This window comes from Saccoglossus kowalevskii, chromosome 4, assembly GCF_978046115.1.
Source record: "Saccoglossus kowalevskii chromosome 4, keSacKowa6.1, whole genome shotgun sequence".
NCBI lineage: Eukaryota > Metazoa > Hemichordata > Enteropneusta > Harrimaniidae > Saccoglossus > Saccoglossus kowalevskii.
Genome location: NC_140644.1, coordinates 17,607,864 through 17,632,424, shown reverse-complemented (window position 1 = coordinate 17,632,424; position 24,561 = coordinate 17,607,864). Strand labels below are relative to the sequence as shown.

Sequence of the window (24,561 nt, the reverse complement as noted above, 5' to 3'; positions counted from 1 at the left end):
CGGGGCGGGCGTCCGGGCATTTTCACCGCCTGGCAACCCTCACGGTGAAAACAAAGGCCAAAAACTCGCAGAAAACGGTACTTGGGGATGGTTGTTGAGACTCCCCTGAACAGTGTAACAAGACTAGCTCAACGCGTGTAACATATATAAATTTGGTTGTTCAGAATTACTTCAAAGTTGAGTTGTGTTGTTTTCTCGAATTTTCACCGGCTCGACCGGCGTTCCACAGCAACGCGCACAGAGCCCATATAAATGCATGTACAGTGGTGCGCGGAACGTCTGTGACGTAGCTCCGCCCCGAGGATAGATCAAACGAGGCTTTTGTTTTGTAAATTTGTAAAATTGACCAATTGTGTGGAAAGATTACTTGTATATCATAAAAAGTTTGTCAAAATACTACAAAATTATTGTAAGTTATATATCTATTTACTCTGTATGTTTTCAATCTCATGTTGTTATGACAACAATATAGTACAAATAAATTAAAAATAAATCTGCACGTGAGTCTTTCATCATGCAGCGTCAGAAAACGCACAGCGCCCTCTACCAATCATGTACAGGAATTGCAGTTGTAAGAGTTCAATGGCTCTTTTCAATAAAAGAGGCGTGTCACGATTCTCGACTGAACGAGCTGAACCCTAAACCACGCCACCAGCGGCAGCAACTAGTTGAGGTTTGGAGAATGACCAGGCACTGTTTCAGTTCATTGTCACCACTTTGCAATTTGGGAATCGCAAAGATGATGGAATTTCGAATAGATATTCAAAGATGCACATTTGTTCAGTCTAAGTAAAAAAAGGTAAACGCCAATTTAATTTAAAACAAGCAGATAAAAACGACCGATTTCACTGTAAACGTGAATTCTTGCTGGTTCCGCGAGAAGACAAGGAAGACTGAGTCAGATTAAAACCGTTTGAAAATGCAATATGTACAAAACAATGCATTGATTATCATAAATTATAAGCCAATGTATTCATTAAAGCGCGGTGGTCGTCGCGCAGCGCGTGTTCGAATTTCATGTAAATAAACAATGTATTTTACACGCGTTGTATACGTCGCTATGAGTCCCATATCGAACAGGACGCGGCACGACGACTGCCGCCCTTTAACTTACAACATGACATGTTCTCATCCATACATCGTCATTTACCAAGCCCTCTTGTGACGGCTCTTAACTGCGCCGTCCTTTTTCGGTGCATTGGAAAAAACATACTCTGACTCGCAGGAATATATATCTATAATGCATTTTTTAAAACAACCGCATTCTTTATTTTAGACTTGCTTAAAAGTCTTATTGCTTTTTGAAAATAAACAAAATTGCTAAAATACAAAATAGTGTACGCGAAATAGACGACTCACGTAAAAACAATTGATTAATGGGGGCGATGAAACAGAGTGGCTTACATTTCCCACGTGTAAAGTAAAACATAAAATATACCCACAGGAAAACACCATTTGACGACATTCGCCTTGGCAACCGGAAATTACATCCGTTTGGGAGGGTCGATCGAAGTTCCTTTATGTTTTCTTCTGACCACCCAAGTCGAATTGCCCATATTTGGTGGCGATGTAAGTGTCACATGCACTTAGATAAATCTGTAATAATTGTAGTTTTTAATTGGTGAGATTATTTTCATAGTGTGGAATATTGAACCTATTATAAACTAGCACATACATCATGTGATCAATATCGGATCCAATTAACGCCTGCGTGACGCCAGCATTGCGTCGTGTTTGACATGGGTCCAACGCGACGTAAAGAACGCGTGTAGAGTACATTGCGTGTTTTACACGAAATTTCACCCACACATTACATTCATTGTCAAATAGGTTACTCTATTTAGAAGAGAAAGTCAGGCCGTAGGTGCACACACTCCATGACATTCTGTCTCTATCATTTCTGTCTTCAGTCCTTTTGCATAAGTCATATAACTTTAACCCTGGCCATTATTTTAAATCATCAGTCCTAGTTTCTTCTCAGCCTCGGTCTGTCTCCTTTTACCTCTCCTTGAATCAGAACCCATGAGTGTTTGTTAATCCATCGCGGCTCTGATCTGGTGCCCCCCTCCCCCAAAACGAACTTTCTTCTCTAAATTGTATCCAGGAGTTTTTCTGGTTCTGTTCCCTGACTTATTGTTACTATCTACTCTAAACATATTCATTTCACACCTTTTGTTTCCATGTTATCCCTAAAATTATTGTGTAAATTTTAAATTCAAGGCTTCCAGTTTCTTCGAAGAAGACCTCTCTAGAGTCCAGCTCTCACATTCATAAAGTACGGCGGAATTTACCAATGGTCTCAAGTGACTACTATTGACCCCAAATATTTACAGTTCTCAACTTGCTCAAGGTACATGTCGTTAGCTGAAATATTCATCTTTCGTTTGTCTAATATTTTCACTAATCATTGCTTTGTTTTCTATTGTATTTATTTTCATCCCATATCTCCTAGATGAAAATCCATTCTATGTGTGATATCTTTCAGCCATTGAGTTAATATCATCAGCAAAGCGCAAGGTAGTTTCAGACTCAATCGAACTCCTACCATAACAAAATCTTCTAAAGTATCTCCCAGAATTCTTTCAAAAAAGATTGAAAAGTGTAAGAGAAGGATTCAACCCTGTCTAACACCAACTCGGAGGATAAACGGGCGCGTAATAATATTAGATTATTGCCGACCCCTAAGCGATGGCAGCAATTGGTCATTGTTTAAAAATGGCTTCACATCCATAACTTTGTAATATATAGTGCATCCTTGGTCGTCAACCAAAGAACACCGCGTGTGATTCGGCGGCTTGGTGACATCGCAAGATACTAAGAACTCAATCATAACTGAATGTCATGTTAATGGTTTCAATTTTGTCTACAATCAAACTTTAACGCAGGAAAATCTTGTCAACCAAAGCAACCATTGTCAATACATTGATGACGTCACATGGTTAGTCTTAGGTGTGTCAATTTCGTCATAAAACACATGGCAACTGGATTGAGACACCAACCACGATGTTGTGTGTATCTTGACATGTACACGTGTTATTAGTTTGCCATGAACTCATTACTTTCATTAGTCTTTAATAATCATTAGTCGCGTATATAATGAACTACTTCGTTGCAATGGTCACCCCAAACTGTTTAATCGTCATAACCTTTGTGCGTGGAATTGATTTATCTCGATATCCTTTTATCTGTGATGACTATCTTAGTAATCTCTCAAATGAATGGGTTAGTTCATCGACCCAATCAAATTCCCGACTGTCGTTTTCTCTACACACTGTTACAGAGTACGCCGGTCTCACACAGGGCGATGCACCGGCCAATTGCAAGGTGAACATACTGCGATACACAGAATTTGCACAATGAGGTGCAACGAAAAATAAAATCTAGACATTTTATATCGACATTGTGTACATTTGAAATAGACATGTACCGACACAACGGTTTATAAGGAATTGGACGTTAATTATTCGTTGGCGTGGAATTTAGGGAGGGGGGGGGGGGTCACAATTGTTTTAGGGCCAAGTTTGGGTGTGTCAAGTCACAAGGTGAGGGTCACGTATTTTTTTCCTCTCACATAATGGTTAACAAAACACCCTCAAACAGTTAAAAGTAAAATAATATATTTCTTATTTCTATAGCCCTGGTGGTATCAATAGCATTACAGGTGAACCATCGATTATCTACACAGGCTGCATAGTCACGTGGGATTGGATGTTCTCCGTTTTATCACCTCCATGTATCATGATGATGTATTCGTTATATACGCTGGTTGTATTTGCATTGCGTTCATGTTCATGAACAGTCCCTAATGCCATTTCTGTTTAATAATAATCTATTTTATTTTCACTACTGTAACAACAAATATCATTACAGTGTAATTATTGATCTAATGTATCAGAAACTATATCAAATTCTTCTTACTATATCAGACAATATTCCCCATTGTGAAAAACATAAACTTGTTGTTCCCGGATGTAGAAAGTCAACAATTGCAGTTACAATGTGTTCTATAACTGAAATGTTTAATGTACCTTGTTGTAAGCAGACAAAATAAAAAAATATCAAATTTGTCATCCGATATTCTCCAAATCAATTCTGGTATTATAAAAACAGACTTTTATATTACAACAATGTATTAAATAGAAACAACCCATTTTCTCAACTTACTTATGAATATAATATTAATTTCAGCATAATTATAATTTTGATCTGAGAGCAAAATAAAATGTCATCTCAATTTATCTGTCAACATCCTAGAACTGAGTGCTCTGATCAAATTAAAGCGGCGTTAGTCATACTCATTGTGTACAGTAAAGTAGAAAAGTATGTTGTTTTAAATTAGGTAAGTGAAAATACCTTGAGGAAGAACAGTTTGCAAGCATTCTTTCGACGCTTTGAGTAATTTCAAATTTTAACGTCACCCTAAACCTCACAGGAACGCAGTGACAAGTATTACATATTTTCCCGTTAATATGTTCTGGTCAACTGTATTCACGGTTAACTTATTTCAATCAGTGTTCGATATTCCAACGGTTTTGGTTTTTATGTAGAGCTGTGTATGTTGTTAGAAAAATAGATATGCTGCATGGTTTGTTCACGTTTGTAGGTGTATATGATGATAACATCAAACATAAATTTAACAAAAAGTCACGAATTATTGATGCTCAATTGCGTGAACGTAAAAAAAAAGAACACAAAAGACGGAAATATCTGGTCAATCGAAACATCCAATCCAGCCGATGCCATATTTTTGCCATGGGTACAAAACGTAAACACGACTGAGTAAACGTGAGATTTTGAGATCTTCATTTTCTTCTCATTTCATTATCGGACACAGCTTAGACCGGCGTAAGTTTTTTCTAAGTGATGACACGGCAAATTCCATTCACGTACTGTCCAAATAAGGACATTGCCGGTAAACACAATACCACGTTACCATGGAGACATTGTCGTAAAAACGAACCCGTAGTAATTGGGATCGAGGGAGTATCGTATCAGTTAATATTTGTAATCGACTCGACATTTTGTCACTAATTATTGTTGCTAAATTGAGCGAAGACATCTGTATGTTTTAATTGTAGGCACTTCTGATTTCCTTCTTTGAAAAGATTCGTGGAAAGCCGTAATTTCTTTTCAGAATCTTGGTTCAATTTTGTGTCGTTCCATCGACACTGATTAAGTTTGAACATTACTATTCCGCGGCTTTTATACAAAGCAGTGTTTTCTTTCTTTCATCTGCTCATGACGTCATAAGAAATTGTCACACATTCACACATTTTACTTAATTTACCTAAATAGTAAGGAGATTGAGGATTTGACTTCCGGTTTCGGCTGCCATCTCACCAATGAATTCATGCAGTAATTTCTGTCGACTGCTTGCGGCATTCGGGATTCGGAGAATGACGTCCAATCAGAGGGGACGTAACACAACTGGCTGACGATCCCACGTGCCAACGCAACGAGTAGTGGTTCACGGCGGAATGGCCGGATCATACCCTCAAACTGAACGAGACGTACAACCGCGCACGATTTACTTTGATATGACTGACTTTAACAGACTTTCAGGATATTAAACGTCGTAAGGCATTGGCATTCATCTACTAATGACCATTTATAAGAGTAATATGTGGTTATGGGGCCAGTAGAGCATGCCGTACTAGTGATCATTGTTATTATGCTCTTGTTTTCTCGTGCTCTCGTCGTTGCTGTTGACAACAAGGCAGTGATGCGTCGTGTCATTTATCTCCACACTTCAGCGTACGCGATAATGCTTACTTATTTATTCATAACAGGCTACAGATACTCAATAGACCTTAGAACCGAATGGCCGCCGCCGTGGTCTCGTTGGAAGCGAGAGGGCCGCGAGACTTGTGTTTGTCACTACGTTCACTGCTCCTCTGACGTATGTATCCGCGGTGTTTGGAACAGTGAACGCGATGGCACGAGATCATGGAACGCTATTCAATGGGCACAAACAAGTCTCGTGGCTTCACTCAAAGCGATCGAAATCTCGATCAACAACATATTAAAATCTGGTCATATCGTAGATAGCGAGACTGGTGCTACGACCTTCTGACATGACATGACATGGGTGGTTTGTAATAAAACAATAACACATGTATTACCACATTCATAGTGAAAAAATGGAATACATCAAAAATGTACAGAAAATATAGTTATCGTAATCCGTCATATCGTGAGCAGCTATTTTGATCCACCTGGACATCCAAATATTCTAGTTACCTCGGGCATGCGCATTCGAATTGTTCTGAGTTGGAACGCTTATGCGAGAGCGAGACTGAAACGGGATCTTTGTATCATGTCACCGTAGTTGCAAACCCCAAGTAATGTACCTCTGGTAGGACCTACATGGAACACGAGGCGTAGAAGTCGACAACAGATTGCACTTTACGATGATGATTCCGAGGGGGGCACCAACTGGGCAATAATCACGTGACTCAACAGTTACACGCAGCATCTGTTCATGGAATATCATATCCTCCACAGTCACATGACACAAAAAAAATCATCAAATGAAAATTCCGATCAATTTAGGGCAGAGTAGATTTTCATAATGATATGACATGATCAGGACAAGTGTATAGTGTATATTAAAAATGGTGGCTTCATTTCACGAAGATTTATGTTATACGTATATACGGGAGAATCCTGTTAGAAAATATTCAGAAGCAGGTTAGATTCAACATACAAACACAAAACATTTGTATATTTATAGAAAAAGTTAGGAGGTAACCATTAGAAACGCGGTGGAGGGGGGGGGATAAAAAAACCGTATTTACAGAATTGGAGCTATTAATAATAATAGTAATAAAAACACTTTATAGGAAAATATAAAAAAAAATCTTTAAAAAGTTGCAGCAACATCATCGTAAAAAATCTAGCTCTAAAATAATGAAATGAATTTATGAAAAAAAAAATTGCGCAGTAATTCTACCCCCCGGTCTATAATGGTCAACCTTTTATGCAGATATCATGGAGATTGTAAAATGACAAAGTGTAGGGATACAGAAATGTCATCCATTAAACTCCCTTATACGATATGATAATCGTCTTATGACTGGGGGTTGCCATGGCAACTGTTACAACGAATTATAACTATCCCTGGTCACCGCTGTCACAGCGAAGTTGTTGCCACGGTGACCGACGAGCAAACAAACACGGCGCTGTGAATCTCGCTGTCTATAGAAACGAGGTTTTTTTTTATTCTTAGTCATGTGATGAGTTGGACGCCTAGAGGTGAACGCTCTATCATACACTGCCGATATATGCATCATGATTGCTACGTATATCTGTCATCTTTGTCATGTCATTACATTATCTATATACAATCCTTTATAAAACATGATAGGTAAAATGGATATTAAAAAATGAAAGGTTTGAAGTTAGTCCATTCATGATTCGACAATATCGACCACGAATTGATTGATATTTTTTGCGCATTTAATATTTAAAAGACATACTTTAAAATTTGAAATCTTCCAGTTCGGGGGATCATCATAGTTTATCGACGGGTTCATGAGTGATTATTTTTTTCTGTAGAAATATCTATGTGAGCAGTATTGGCGATGCTGCTGTGGTTGAGTTCCACGGCTCCCCAGACTTTCATTGGCTCACTCCACATATGCACACTGATGGTGACAATATTCCGGAGAACATAACAGGACGAGTACATTGTCAGTTATCACAACTGGTATATTATGCTGCCAACCATTTCCATTGTCAATATTATTAAAACGTGTGATCAATCACTCAATGAATTGTCCACTTGAAATCAAATATCTAGCAAATTATTTTTTTCTAGGTTGTTACTTGAATAACGGAAATTGAACAAAATTCAGCATTTCTATATTACGATTGACGGCCGGCCCGATTTTAAAAAAAAAAAAATACACGTCCGTTTGTTTCCAACACTGAAACGGTACGACTAGTCTTTGACATTAAAAATGTGTGTTTTTTTATTCTATAGTGTGTGTATACACATATTTTGTTTATTGTTTTGTATTATCTGAGTTAAAAATTCGGGAACAAATTATGATTACAAATATCAAAGGATTTGTTTGTTGGTTATTTATTTTTAGTTTAAAAACTGACAAAGTAAAGTCTTTACTGTGCGAGCTTAGAAATAATCAATAATGGCGTCATATTTTCAAGTGGTAATTTATTTCGCTGGTATACCGAACGATAAAAGAATAGTGCAGTTTATTGGTGTTTATAAGCCAAATGTGTTGTAACTATAGTTCATTGCTGGGACTATGTGACTGGGCTGTACAACCGACCGTATACCTATTATATTAACAGTATGACAATTTAATGCGATATTCTGGCGTCGAATAGTCCCGGTCGAACACAACATTTACGGACCGTAAGCAAGGTTTTCCCAAGGCTGCATTCGCTAAAGAATAAATGAGTCTTGACCCTCTGCTACCTCATTGAGTCTGTAACACGCTCACACGAGAATGTGAACGATATCCATCGGTGATCAACCTCAGGTAAGATTTTGAAAATGTGTGTTGCTTTAGAACTGTGTATAATATTGTGTATCGTTGCTTCAGTTGTTGGAAGATCATGTCTTGCATCGTGTAACATATTTACACAACCCAAATACGACCACTTTAAAAAAAGCTATGTACTAGTATTTTTGTAAAATGTATGTCAGCATCTTTCAGTTCAGTTCACCTTTAAAATGGGTCACTAATCAATTTCCTGTTTTCGTTCTCCTAAAAACAGTTCAGGTAAATTGAACGAGGTTATTTTTTTTATCTGAAATGCTCCCATTTCCCCGGCTGTGAGGGGAATTTAGGTCAGGTCGAAGTAATGTAATTTAGGCCATTACAATTTGAAAATCGTTGGTATTTGTGACATTGTGTTTTCGGGGCTGTATTACTAAGTGCTGGCAATATCATTTACCTGTAGCTTCATAGCACCGTGAAACAGAATTATGTTCTTGTCTGTCTGTATGTGTTACATTACTGTACTTCGAGGGACTTTTTACAATGCTAATGCAACATAGTAGAAACCCAGATTTTTCGAAATAATTCGGGACAACAACGAGTTATCAACAGCCTCTATTTTTCACCCTATGTCACCGGCAAACAATTTGAGAAATGACACAGTATCTTCACAATAGTATCCAATGGTAAAATTCTTCAAATACTGCTATTCAATAAAATATAACTATAACTCTCTAAATCTAAAAACAATAACTGTACTGCTCAAAAGTACATTTTTCTCACAAAATGGATAAATGATTTACATTACATAATACATATTTTTTCTTTTTTAAACCAAAAGCAAAAATAAAATGTCTTTACATTTAATCTTTAGTATGACAGACTGGGATATTATATAACAATTACACACTGTGTGCGTCAATGTCAGAATACTCAGAATTTTTTAAAACACGTTATATCATCCAATGTAAATCTGGGATAATTGGCAATTTCCACGAAATCCCCTTAAGTTACTGATTTGTTTACATGGTCGTATACCAACACTTATTAATAATACGTAAATTGTTATGTCATAGTTTCATGTTTTCCGACAGATGTTACTCATGATTGTTTTTGCAAACGTCATACACAGGTTCGAATGAGGACAATGTACTAACTCATGCTGCTTTTGAAATGAACAATATGTTGGTCTATGAACTGTTAGGAACACATTGTGACCTATGCAAAAATATATGCAGCATGTGACTAATTCAAACCATGTTCTGAATATCTAAATACATGATTGTATTTTGTCATATTTATTATTTAATTGCATATATATTCATTAATCATGGCAATGCAAAACATGTCAATCGAATATGTATATTTATATAAATATAGGCCGTTTCTTGTTATTGTTAAATTAAAATACAGTGAACTATTTAGTAACGCTTTATCAAGCAATAACCTGAAGTAGGGATTAATTCCTGAGGTAACATATGGTCTTAGGAACACACACTCCAAACCTTGACGAGGGTTATAAAGTTATGTATGTATACTAAAACGATCGTGGTCGCCGCGTGGCACGTCTTCGGATTTCGTGTAAACAAACACTGTATATGACACGCGTTATGTACGGCGGTATGGTTCCACGTTGAACACAGCGCGACGACCACTGTCCTACAGTTGAGGCGAATTCAACCAATTTCGAGTCAAATATAACATGATTCAGTACCATGAATGGCTGAGCACGGCAATCGGCTCTGTGTTTGTTCCCGTTGGTACAAATAATCTTACCTAGCGATGTAGGTGAAATTGTCAAGTTCTATGGACAGAGTTTGAACGCAGTTTACTAATTATCCGCCTCTGAGTTCACCTTAATGCATGGGACAGCATGTGGTTAATTGGAATTATGGTTTGCATACAATGTCCAGATTATATATACAATATAGGTTGTTCCTTAATATCGTTGATGTAATGCAAGGCATACATTCAACACCCATCAAAAGTCTGAAATATATCATGGTTTGTAAATTACTTTAATTCCAGGACGCTGATTTTGACTTGCCGTGCAGACACAAAATGGCGTTATTGTTTCAGACTAATCTACCTACCAGGTAGTTCTAATAGTATAGTATATGGGGGAATTGTTTTTTTTTTTAAACGACTATTTTGTAGAATATTATTATATCTGCAACAAACTACAAATTATTGTTAACACCAAGGGTCGTGCAAATATGATCTTGAAAAACGAATATTGTGGATAGGTTTCATATTGTTCATATTTGCCTAATACATACTATATCGGTGTAGGTATATATTTGTAAGCGATTCATATCACATGATACTTGCATATTTCGAAATCAGTTTCGTAATCAAGTATTTGTAATTCCTGAATTATTCGAAAATGAAACGTTCTATTTGAATGGTGGCCACTGTACGAATTTCTGACTACTAATAATTCCCTGTAAATGTCACTATTCTTAATAATGGATAAGATAGTCACAGTCGAACGACGGAACAAGAGGCAGACGGGTCTGTTTCTCATCGTCTCTGTACTTTACAATCCTGAATGAAGTTTTAATGCTTGTTCAAGTGTTCGAATAAGGTAATACTAAGTCCTAAGATACAGTTGAAGTATTTCTGTAAATCGTACAGATCAGTGACTGTACATTACATTGTCAGTTAAGAGTACGCCTAGTGTAGATAAATCATAGGTTGCCATTCAATTATGTGATTGCAGCCAATGTTAATCTGCTGAGTCAAAAATCGAGAATTATGAGAAAAAAATGAACAATGTACGTTGATATACAGAATTACTCTATGAAAAGACTATTAAAAACCTGAAATGGTAGGAACCAAATATGATAAGTTGGTACCAAATTCGGATGATTACACACATACTTGTAAACATTGGTATCACAAGCAATAGAAAACACACTATTATTGTTTATGATAAAACAAACTTGTTGCGTACATTATGACGTTCGTGACTGTAGATATTTTATTTTTAGTATTATTAATAGTGTGCAAAACGTTCAGTTCCTGACACTCTAACTCCCCCATCATATGCTACGGTATTTTGTATAGTTACGAGAACGATAATACGTATATTATACGTATCAGATTTTATCTGTATGCCTGTTATATGTGTGTGATAGCTGTAATTTAATGTACATTCTGTTCCACAAAGTGTAATATATTTTTTACGAAATTTCCTTATATCGATCAATCAATCATCAAATGTACGTTTGTTCTAATTCGCGTATCATTGGTAGCGATGCTACGTCATAGAACGTTCTATGTTGCTAGGACGCACAGCGCTGTGCAATGTATGCCTATTGGCTCTGTGCGAGCTCCCATGGAACGCCGGTCGAAGAGCCGGTGAAAATAGCCAAAGTCAAGAAAACATCACATACTCAACTGTGAAGTAACCCTGAGCAACCAAGTTTAAATATGCTGTTCATGTAGGGGTAATCTTGCTACGCTGTTCAGGAGAATCTCAACAACCATTTACAGTTTTTGGCCTCTGCTTTCACCGTGATTGTTGCCAGGCGGTGACAATACCCGGATGTCCGCCCCGAGGATAGGGTATTTTAAAGACACGACATCAATCGATTGTATGAATCCTTCTTTTGGCCCTTCGCACAACTATTTTGTGATTCTAATGCTAATATGTCAATATCTTGTTATATCAAGTTTTTCTTTTATTTTTTTTAAATGTAGTAAGCGATTTCAAAATCAGGAACGATTTTTTTCTCAATACATGGGCATTATTCTTCGACCCAATTAATATTAACTTTTTTTATCATTACTATCACATTTATTCAGATTGATTGTAATGACTCATTAACAAATTGGAACAATTATTTGAATGCAGATCTTTTTCTAGATCATCATCGGCAATGTTATGAAATATGTTAAATATTTAGAATGGCAGATGTTAGGATGCATTTTCACCATCATAATATATAAATGATAGCCACAAGATATACATGTGACTCCAGTTAGTCCATGTGTTGCGTGATTTATTACAACACGCATTTCGTTTTCAAATTAGATAAATCTGTAATCCAACAACCAACCAACCAAGCACACACCCACAGCGGATTCGAGACGCTTTTTGAATCTTTAATATACTAATCTTGCAGTAGCCCAGTTACGGGTGGTTAGTTTTGCGTGTATTATTGAATATAAAGCCCAGACTATTTTATATATAAAGTAATAATCTCGTATTCTTACTTGCGGTGTTCTTCTTTAAATAATACTCATCGTGTGATTCTAATGACATCTTATTAATATTCATGACTTTAAATCAACGACCTATCTTGTTGTACATAAAGGATATAAATGGTTGATATAAATAATTGGCTAATACGTGTTTATTTTATGAACTTCGATATCTCATGTATTCTGTACAAATCGAATGATTTTATTTTGAATTCTAAATTAGTTTTTTTATAGCTTATATATATATTGAAATTCCGATCTTTGAGAAGGCAATATGAGACACCGTTACTTCATCTACATTGACTATCGTCAATTATGTATAGCGCATTACTGTGGTTTGGATACCACACCGCTACGAAGCTAACGAAATATTCAGACATGTTGTTTTCATATAGTGAGTACTTAGTTACGGATGTAAGGAACAGAATAATATATCCAAGAATCTCTCCCTCACAAATACTTCCATAGTGAAGTCAGCAGCTATTGATACCATCTTTGTTCATGTCATCATCAGGTAATTATACGAGGTCAATAACACCAATACTGCCATTACTCATCCATGTTTCTTCGGAAGGGCTATATAGTAAAAACAAATTTGCTCTGTGATGCTGATGCGACTCCGCTTTCACTCTAAATTAAAGTCAAATCGAGTTATATTAACGCGTGGATCCAATTTTGTAATTGCAAGGACAGTTTATTGAAACGATTGATGAATCACGTGGCAGATTAATTGCATACTCCTATAGTTCCGCGATAGCACGCACTTTGTACAAGAATATCCTAATCAGTCGTTAAGCTTTAGGAGCAATTATAAAAACTACGAGGTGATCACACGATATCACTTTTTTACCCAGCATGCGGACGGGTATATAAACAAAGAATTTGTTATGTTAATTTCCATGCATGTGTGATTCATTGATTGTATATGTATTTTATTCATCATGTATTGAATTTAAAGTTTTTGTTTTGTGATAATTATGTGAGAAAATAATGGAAAAATAACAGAAATCAATTCAAGTATTTAGTGAGGTCATTTTTCAAGATTTGTTCTATGTTATCACAGTGTGACTGCAGACCAAACGACCCAGACACACACCGCCAAGTCAGTGCGAGAAGGACGCATAAACCCCAAGGTTTACAGTTAAGAAGTGACTCGATTCAAAAATATAAAGCACGCTTTACCCTAAATTTGGAAATGATTGAGGTTCTGTTAAAAACTAAACACATGAGGTACGTGAGATTGAGATTATTTTTGGCAGCATTAGTAATATCATTTGTATGACAATATTATAAAGTAAGTTTGAGTTATTTGCTTTTTTTCTTCGTGTTCCATGAATGTATACACAGGAAATACGCACAGTCAAGACAAATGAATAGTAAATGTTAAGATTATCATTAAATATTATTTACAGAATTTTGATTATTATAGTACCTCATTAACGATTTTGCAGTTTTCATTATAAATAATATGAGGTTATTACGAGGATACTTCAAAGTATGCACGAAGACAGTACAACAAGAGTATCGACCGACGCGTAGCGGAGGTGTATGGTGTACTGTCTGAGTAATAACCTTGTTATTAAACATCTTTTTCCTTCCAAGGATACATCATGGAAATGCCGAAATCCGAAATGTTTAGAACAGAATCAGCGAACTTCTTTGTGTGGAGTCCGGTCAAACCTTGGTGGCAGCCATGTTTGTTTGTTTTATTATTTATCATTATTAGAGGACGCTTACTCGCGTAATCATTCCATATTTGGAATTCGCATTTCCTAATATGGTAGGATGAAAATACTCCGTAAAATAGCGCAAAATTACGGCACGCTGCAACTCATGGCGTTATGGTGACAGATGTATAATAATTATTTTTATGACTAGTCTAATCTAATGGAAACATCGTCTATTTTTTAGAGTAATTTATAATATTCATGAAAAATCCATTAGAAATGTCGAATGTAACAGATATCAGCACATAGGAGTGAGATAACTGCAGACAAAACCTTTACACAGTAATATTTCTTGCAGTGTAAAGAACCAATCCCTTTTATAGATTGCACACTCAGTTATGTGATTGGGGGTTATGCTGATCGGAAAAGATATAAAGGAATAAATAGAAACTGCAATGATTTGATACATTCATCACCATTAAGAACTTAAAGTAGATATAATTGGGTCAGAAAACATACATCTAGATAATAACCACCTCAGCAATTTGCTAACTGATACTAGTTTTATATTGATTGCTTTCATATTTCCTGTATGTGTGGGGGATATCTGGTCTCACATGCATTTTGAGTATATACATCTTAAACATAAAAAAATGTATTACGTGCATTTGTAAAGATTGTATGTCGTTTATTATTATCAAGTAATTTACCTTCTTTGAAATTCCAATATCATGAAATATTTGTTCATAGTGAGAAGTGTTCTGTGTTACCAGACTATTATTCATTTTCTATTGTGTAAAATGAAAAAAAATAAATTGAATACACATTTCACAATGTTTACTTTTCATTACATAGAAAATATGAATAATAAACTAATATCATGTATGTAAAATATTCAAAATGCATTAGCTAGTGAACCAGCGTGTATATTATACATTCCCAAGACATCAGAACATTCTGTAATCTAATTCGGCAACATTACCCTATGGATTTCACAGCATCATTGGAAATATCAGACGACAGGATTGATCTGTAGAATATATCTACTATGAATTACTTGACGAAGATAAACATCATAGACGGGGAAACTCATCATGTATAAGAAAGTGAATGTACCGATCAATTGAAATCACTCTGGATGGGAGAGAATTGTGGTGATATTACCTATACATACCACATGCTGAATGATTAAAGGTGAATTGGATGCACAGGCCATGAATATAGATGACAATTCTCAACACCTTGACTACAAATACAATCATGCCTATTATTATTATTAGTATTATTATGAACAACATGGAATAATTGTGTTGCCCCTTTTGGGGATAAGATATATTATTATTGTAGTAAATTAAACACGTGTTAAATTAAAGTACTAATGCACGTTTTGAAAGTTGGGAATAGGAAAGCATAAGTAATCTTGGTCATAATCCGTGCAACAATTGACCAATACTCTGTAGACAGATAATACAGCAATGTATAGGCTACATAAAACATATAACCAAGACGACATTGAAATTCGAAGTAACGTGCCAGTTGTAATTTTAAAGTACTTAGCATTATAGTTAGTTTTCCATAGAAGGATTTACAATGAACTGTTGATTGTCCATGTTCATTTACTATACCTTAAACGCTAATGGCCGCTAGGGACAAGGGAGCCAAGTCGGATCTACTCCCCTCAAATACTAGTAGTATCTAATTTTATTCCGTGATTGCGTCTACTGTTTTACTGAACTACGTAAGCATAGCTCTCAGAACAGTTGCTGCGATAATTTTAGATCATAACGAGATTAAACATGTCTTGGCAAAAGTGTAGCAATGTCGACATTTCCCCCCATTCACTTTATATTCAGCGTTGCATGTCTAGAAGAGACATAGTTGTCACAAAGTGAAACAATGAAACAAATGAAACAGTGATGTACACAATTGTATATTGCTAATGATTTAGAAACACTGTTATACAATGTACTAAAATAAATACATTAGAGACTATTGGAAATACACGAGAATAATCACTCAATGTGTCACACAGCTCATTTGTAAATAGTACAGTTGCTATAAATATTGCGTGTTTTTGCCATATATTGAGTTGGTACATTGTAAGCTTATTTTTAGCGTAAAAAATGACACAATTGCCGTAGTTTGTTGAATGGCAATTGTTGTTACACTGTGCTTCATATGTTTTTTTTCAAATGTGATAGTTTTGCAGTAGAAATAGAGAAACGGCGTATACGACGCGTGTAAAATACATTGTTTGTTTACTTGTTTGTTTACGGTCGTTAATCATTTGCGTTCCATCATTCTGTTTTTGCTTATTTTTATTCATGTTCTATATTTAGTTCAACAATTTAGAAAAAAAAACATGGAAATAATCACGGGGTTTTGTTTTGCGTGAAACTTTAGCGCTTAAAAGATAAACGTCGTAAAGTGATTGTTTTCAAATAAAGTATCTATACATTATGCCAAGTGATTGATTATTAATAAAAACGTTCAATTCTAACAAACACATACTTAAGGGCATTTATTTAGACAATAAACCTTTTTTGGGGGATTTACAGCAAATCACTGAAAATCAGAGCAAAAACAAAAAAAACAGTTGGGTTTGAAAACGCCTTTATGGTCTACAATCATTTTCCTTATTTGATATATTTGACGGCTGTATCGCGTTCTATAATTACGTCAGTTCTATTTTTAGCAATCGTGACAGACACTATTAACTTTTACTCCTCGCTGACCGCGTCATTTCCATATTCAGATAAATGAGATTATGATATGAGGTTCTAAATAGATAGATGATTCACCTCCAAGCGCATTCGTTATTTTAGGCATGTACGTCTTGTTTATGAAATTAAATCAGAGATTTTCAAGACAATGACGCACAGCAACATTTGATGGTAGAACAATATTTGCTCAATCTTTTCAAAACACCTGACATCATTTTTGGCATGCCTTGCGATCTATATATCATTCACCCACATTGATTGTTGTGGGTATTTATATGTTGTGAATTCACGAATGATATCACGAATTTATGATGTTGGCAAACCGAACAGATAATCTCTGAATGTTTTAACATCATTTGTTCTGTGTGGAAAGTCACATGATTGACAACGTAGATTGCATAAGACGGGTGCTACCGATAGGACAGGATATATTCACTCTTTTTTTTTTTTTACAAACACCTGATATCAATTCGTGGTCGTAACATTGAGCATCGTCCGAATCACACGGTTTCGCTTAAGCCGGCCATTCAATAAATGGTCCTTGGCTGGCGGAGATGAACATTGAGGTTCTTATATCATACTTCTGTACATACATTTATGTGAAGACTCGTGATCCAAGACTCGTGTAGCACATTATTTACTGTACACATTGTCTTAGGTATGTGTGCTAATTTACTTTGTCTCGTGTATATTTTTATTGTCATATGTCCACAGTTGAAATCCCTATACGACTATTGAAATTAAATTAATGGATGTGTATTTCTTATTTTATTATTCAAGTCATGCCAACATGCTCTATAGTGAACAGAATTAATTGGTAATTTAGTTAAGTACTGGTGACAACATTTGTCATTGTACTATTGGGGCGGATTTGACAGGCATTGTGTCTACTGCGGCACAATGAACCATTCAACAAATATAACATAAGATAGAGGCTAAATACGAGATACCAAATTACTTTGCTGTTGTCGTTTTATATAGATACTAGTCAATGGAACACAGCAATGACTGAATAACCGCACACACATGCTGGGTTCGTTGCTATCATTAATGAAACAATATTACAAATGTATCAGAGGGCATTGATGTAGCATCGTCGATATGGACCACTAGATTCTAATAATTGATTGTAAAACAAAATTGATATATGTTACTAACTCCGGAACATTATACATAAATTCTTGCCTGTATGCCCCAAGACCAATTTGTCTTTATCGCACAGATGTGATCATGTTTTTGAACAGAATTTTGACAATGAATGCTTTACCTACCTATCTGTCTCCATACAAGCTTGTCTACGTTGATTAACTATTTTAGTCGATATCACCAAGATTGATGTACAACCCATTTAGAGTTAAATATTGCACAACCGCCTCTGATAACGACACTGCTTGTGGGGTTAAGAACAAATTTATTTTTGTCCCTGACTCTGGAATAGGAGTTAATGCATCATGAGGAAGACACGTGGAACAGTAGATTATTTCAGCAATGATTTTTTTCTTCAGTTTACAAAAACAGTTTCAAAACTCCAAAACATTTAATTCTACATTAAGTGAACACTAGCGTGCATATTGTGAGCGGGTGTTAGTGTTTATATAAACCGTTGGTGACGTTACACGTGGCACATTTTTACGTTCCACGTAACAATTTGTGTCTCGCGTTGTGTGGAACCAACAGGGAATGTATTTGTGTTGTGCTCGCATGTGTATAGACAGGTGAGTAAACTGAAAAACTCACTATAAGTCCCAACTACCCGACGCAAATGGTTTGGTCGAGACATTTAACTCTTAAGAATATGCTTAAATGCACGTGGAATGAAAGAAACAAGGACTGGGTTCAATATATGTGTTATTTGTACACCTGAAGACTCCCCAAGTTAGTTTTCATGCCAATCTAACTGCATGGTTTGACCATCAAGGAAAGATGACTAATTTAAGAGAACTATGAACTTCGGAAAACACAAATTCAGGAATTATATGTATCTAGTGGATTTGAGGCAGCTTTTAAAGGATACATGTGATATTGAGTAGAAAAAAAACATGTCAAACACGAGTATACAAAAACACATTAAGAAGAAAGCTAGAAGCATTAATATTGTCATTTGACAAAGAGATGGCCGAACAGCCCTGTCACGTAGACCCAAACATGAATATGGCTTATGTGTCAAAAATGCACTACGTGCCAGCACTAGCACTTGCAATTTGCAGATACAAAAACAAATCAGGCGAGACAACAGTGACATTCAATGTCCGGAACTGTCAAGGCACACAAACATTTTGAAAAAAACACCGCGTCTTAAGCCATGCCGCTAGGATACGCCTATGTCTACACATACACAAACTCCACCAGATATCCTAGTTCGGGTTGGGTACGATGCTATCTATGTGCATATTTTTTATATATTGTATATCTGTTTATGAACTAGTGTGTGTGATGTTCTTTTATACACTCATTTGTACATTGTGACCCGTCCATGATGAATGTAGCGAAGTTCTGTTTTGTGATTGGTCACGCGGTAACCAGCTGCAGAACCCACACAAGAGGTTGAAAGTACATGTTGGCACAGTCTGATTAAAATCTGATGTATTTTATTTTATATATTTATTTTACTTTTACTATTTTTTTTGTGTGCATTTTTTATGTTTTTTGTTACGTACTTGTGATTCGGTATATTTTTAACTATCGCCACATACATCTGAACCAATGCCTATTTAACGAGATTTCAACGAGATCTCCTCTGACTGGTTTAGTCAACGAATCACAGACCTCCTTCTATAGCGCACCTGATGACGTCACCGGCCAGAATCAGGTCACAAAAACACTCAAATAAAATGGCGGATTATACCGACTTTCTGGAAAAACACGGCTTTTCGGTGAGTTTATCATTGTCAAATGCTACGAAAGTCATCTATAATTTTTATGTTATTATTGTGGCTTAAATGGTTCCAGTTTAGGTCGTTATTTTGCGTAGTTATTCCGGGAGTAACGATTTTTTTTCCACCGGTAAGCCCGAACACCGGTATCTTTTTCAAGTCGCTTGCCCTGGAGGTGTTTTGTTGACGATCGGGCCAAAATCATCTACGGTATTGAAGTCGTAGCTGTAAATATTCATCAATTTAAATGTATCAACATTTTGTACAATAACTCTTTATTAAATTAATTGAGCGGATTTAGGCTAGAATAAAATAGTATTTATTCGCAACCCTTTCGCATGAAATATTTGTTGCTCCAATATTCTGCGTGGACGCCGTGTGCCGATGACCGTTATACATGTACCATTTAAAATCAGTTTATTTTGTTTACTATAGCTGTTCACAGTGTTTTAATCATTATGATTTACCTATTTTTTGTTTCCATTCTAGATTATTATAAGTATTCTCAGTGTTTGGTGTGAAGTTGAAGCGATGACTGAATAAACGAACCTTGGCTGGCGAAGATGCACCAGGAAGTGTACACATTTGTTGGAAATGAAAAAAATATTCAAGATCATGAAAAAAATTGTAAAATGCTGTGGAATCTTATTTGTAAATAAAAAAAATATACTAGTAATTTTTTATTAATTGTTTATGCAAGTAAATTTATTGAGCTATACATGAATCGGTGGGCAAAATATAATATACAGGAAGATTGCCTGTAGAGTATTATTGCTACACTGAAAAGTATGAATTGCAAAAAAAAAATACTAGAGCGAGAACCTGACACTTTCCCGCACCTTATCTACACTTGATATTATCCTCGCTACTGATATTTTTTCGACGTGGTGGTGATGTGGAATTTTGAAATAAAACAGTTTAATGACGAGAATCCAAATTCCCAATGATAATTTGTGCGAATTATCGAAGGGCAACAAACAATTACGAGAAAATGAGAGAAACAAATTATCACCAACACCGATGAGAACATGAACTCTTGCCAAACTGCGAAAAGTGCGTGCTTGTCACACTTTAACAATTTGAGGTGCGAGTGACAGTAATAATACTGAAGTCAATCTAAATGTTACTTCAAATCAAGTACGCACTAGTTGCATTCAAATAAATTCTGTATGCCAAAGAAATTAATTTGCAGTTGTATTTTTGTGTCAATCGTAGCAGCCACCTCTACCATTCCTTCAAAAATAATTCCTACTGACTGGACAAGGCTTCACGATCGACATTCAACCGCACATTTAGATCATCGGAGCAATGACGATTTCGATGTTACACGTCTGGTCGTGTTTTGTACAACTTACAATAAAATATGGTCAAGAACACGTCAGTAAAAGGAACAATCAAATAAATTGTTCGTCGCAGTTCATGGCAGAACATTTTTAGCCTTCAAAGGCAAATAAAAAAATGGCTCGAGTATCTAACCACCTTTTCCGGGCATTTCCCTGGCCAACCTTCGATTGAGATGATTGTTTTCAAAATGAAACCCATGCGACGCAACACGACCTTTTTTCTTGTACATTTGAATTGTTTGTTAATTATTTTCTTCAATGAGTACGCCGTCAGCCAATATAAAACACTATCTGTGATTGACCGTAGCTTATACGAGATTTGAACAGGATTCATATAGGCAGTTCCTTGTTTGGCATTCGCAATTACCAAAACTTTAAAAAAACAATCAACAAATTAATAATGGATCCAAAAAAAATAAAATTAGAAAAAAATGAAAAAAAAAGCCAAAACAAGGATCTTATTTCAATCACATTGATGTTGGCAGCTTTTTTTTTATTTTGGGAACTGTTGACACTTTCGCATTCAAGTGTACAATATTCGGTCAAATATATCACACCAGTCTGGACATGTAACTTTTTACAGGATATTGATAAACTTATTATGTTGTACTTTTTATTTATATTTGAACACACAATACGTAATAAATGACAAATTTATTATGTACGTTCACTTTTTTTTTATCTTTCTGATCTCGAATAATTGAGACAACGCAAATTGATACAAATCTTAACCGATTTGTCTGGAATTGTCGTAAATGCTTCGTTACATATTAGCTAATATAACTTGTCACATATATAATCCGATAACGTTACGTGACTGATAGAAATCACTCTTTGTATGAAAAAATTAGTAATTTAATCAAACATCCAGAAATCGATACTTTGAATGATTATTACTGAAAAAAACAACGACAAATAACATAATCTAAGTTGCATTATTTTTCCAAATCTACTAAAGAGTTGATTTCGAAGGATAATATACTCTTATATTCTTTCTAGTGAACATCGAACGCGAGGCGAAGGAATTTTCATACTGACTCGCCGGTTGATACGAATTTTACTCATGCTATGACAGCGCCATCTAGCGATAAATACGTCTACCATACATTAATCCTAGCAATGGTGCTCATTCTTTCTGATCAGATTAAATAGTATTGACTGGGAATTGATGAACATTGGAACGCAATAAAACTTAATAATTACGAAGACGTCTAACGATGACATGCCACCGGGCAATACACGTGTAAAACGATACCAACAGTAATTTATTGGTTTACATAGGTGATAATCTGCCGTGCACTACTGGTACACACAGTATAATCCGACGAGGAGTAGTATGTTGCGCCGTTCTAGAATTACACGGAAATTATCATGAAGAAACGAGAATAGAGCCAACAGCATGGCGATGCGTCTCATCTATTATCTATTATGATGTACAACGAATGGTGCTGGCTATCCAAATTTGTTCTTTATATGCATGATAGCAGCAACGCAACATGAGATCAGGCTCTTAAGTAACGGGTTATTTGATTGGTCGGTTCGCATCTCTTGGGGTCTATCTCATCGCTGTTGTCATTTGGATGTACTCTATTCCAATTAGTTCTACAAGGAAATACACACAGGACTGCGTAATACATTTCACTGACATTAATGATCTAACAGCATAACACTCGTTGAAACGACCCTGCCACTCGCGCAGACGTTCTCATCCTCGGACAGAAATGCACAAATTCAAATTGATGCATCATCAAGTTTTGTTTAACGTTCTGATTGGTTGTTGCTATTAGCAACAGGCTCCTCGTCTCTCGGAAAGCAGTGCTCGTCTCTCGGAAAACACGTCATCTAGTTATTTAACAGGACTACGGCAAAACGCGAAGAAAGAACAACAGTATGAAGATATGAAGTGACGGTAAATTTGTGTTTTCCGTTATACCTACGATATGTGCCGTGTACTCTGCTTGTTAACAGCAGTATTGTCATAATTAAGGAGTAGACACAAGCCGTTTTCAGCGTATTCTTTTCCGGAAACAAGGTATCGAACACAGGAATTACAGAGAATATCGTCTTGTCGACATCTTTTACATGATGAGGATGCATTAGAATACAATACACTGAGAGGAAGTGGGACTCTTGAGTGTGTACATCGCATCAATTTGCCAATTTTGTAGTTAAAATTACCGAACAATCGCAGTTTCACGGTGGCGAAGTATAAAACAAAGGTTCGTCAATCAGGAGCAGTTTTAATCGGAGATACAATAATGCTGCTACGCCGTGTCCAGTGGGAGAAGACGTACATGCCGCGATAAGGAAAGTAATTGCTATTCACTAAACCTTGGATCGTCATTTCAAGAACACGAAGGTAGGAGAGATGCTTTTTTGTATTATTAATGATTCATCTTATGTCCGTTATACGTATTGGGAATGTCAAATTTTGATTTATTTATATTATTAATTAGTGTGTTTTAACACCCAATGTTGAAACGGCACGAAAGACGAAGAGCTGAGCATGAACACGGACGCTTGTCATTGTTGTTGTTGTTGTTTTTAAAACCATCGCAGTTAGACTTATTTAGGATATTGATATTTGACAGACGACGAAATGTAACATCATCGTTTTAGCGGTGTTTCATTTATTCATACATGCTTCGCTACGCTCTATATATTGGGAAAAAGGCTTTGCATATTAATGAACGAGAAATGAACACCGCGGGGATCACACGGACTTTCATTTATCATATTCCATCAAAGCTCGGAAATAAACAAGGACAATTGATGGGTACAAATGAGTAAGCTGTTCTGTCTAATAAGGCAATTAATATGCGCGTCATGCAATCATCCCGTGCGACGACGTACTCTCGTACGTAATACGCCACGGCTCAATCAATGCGTAATTTCGTCGCGCTGCATTTGTCGAGTACAATCGCCAAAAGCTGGTAAAAAAAACAGTCATTATTGACAAAACAATTGTACGCATTAATTACTGTTTGAATGCGGTGATAATGTGGTGGAATTTTCTCGAACGAATGAAATTAATATATAGAAAAACGATAACAACTCCAGTTGTTTACTAAATATGTAACATACAAAGCACCCACCCAGGCCGGAGACTTATGTAACGAATATACGCGACAATATTGGTAAATGTAGTATTCCATTGCCGCCAGTACTCTATACATGATTATGACGATCATTTATATGTAACTGAAACACGAGTTCCGTGTCTCGTTGTTGCACCGTGATGATTTGTATTCCGCTGCCTAACGCGATGATCTGAGCAT

The 24,561-nt window shown here is 36.0% G+C and overlaps 1 protein-coding gene and 1 long non-coding RNA gene across 2 annotated transcripts in view; both read left to right on the top strand.

Annotated features, from left to right (window-relative positions):
- Positions 1-19,834: 19,834 nt before the first annotated feature.
- On the top strand, positions 19,835-20,623 carry LOC144346723 (uncharacterized). Its single transcript, XR_013419558.1, has 2 exons — positions 19,835-19,940; positions 20,430-20,623. It is a non-coding gene; the product is annotated as an uncharacterized LOC144346723 (long non-coding RNA).
- Positions 20,624-23,140: 2,517 nt separating this feature from the next.
- Positions 23,141-24,561, top strand: part of LOC100366798 (cyclic nucleotide-gated channel alpha-3-like) — a 36,460-nt gene continuing 35,039 nt past the window's right edge. Inside the window, exon 1 of the mRNA XM_085497880.1 lies at positions 23,141-23,642. The gene's annotated coding sequence lies outside the window, so the exon portion shown is untranslated. The remainder of the gene's footprint in view (positions 23,643-24,561) is intronic.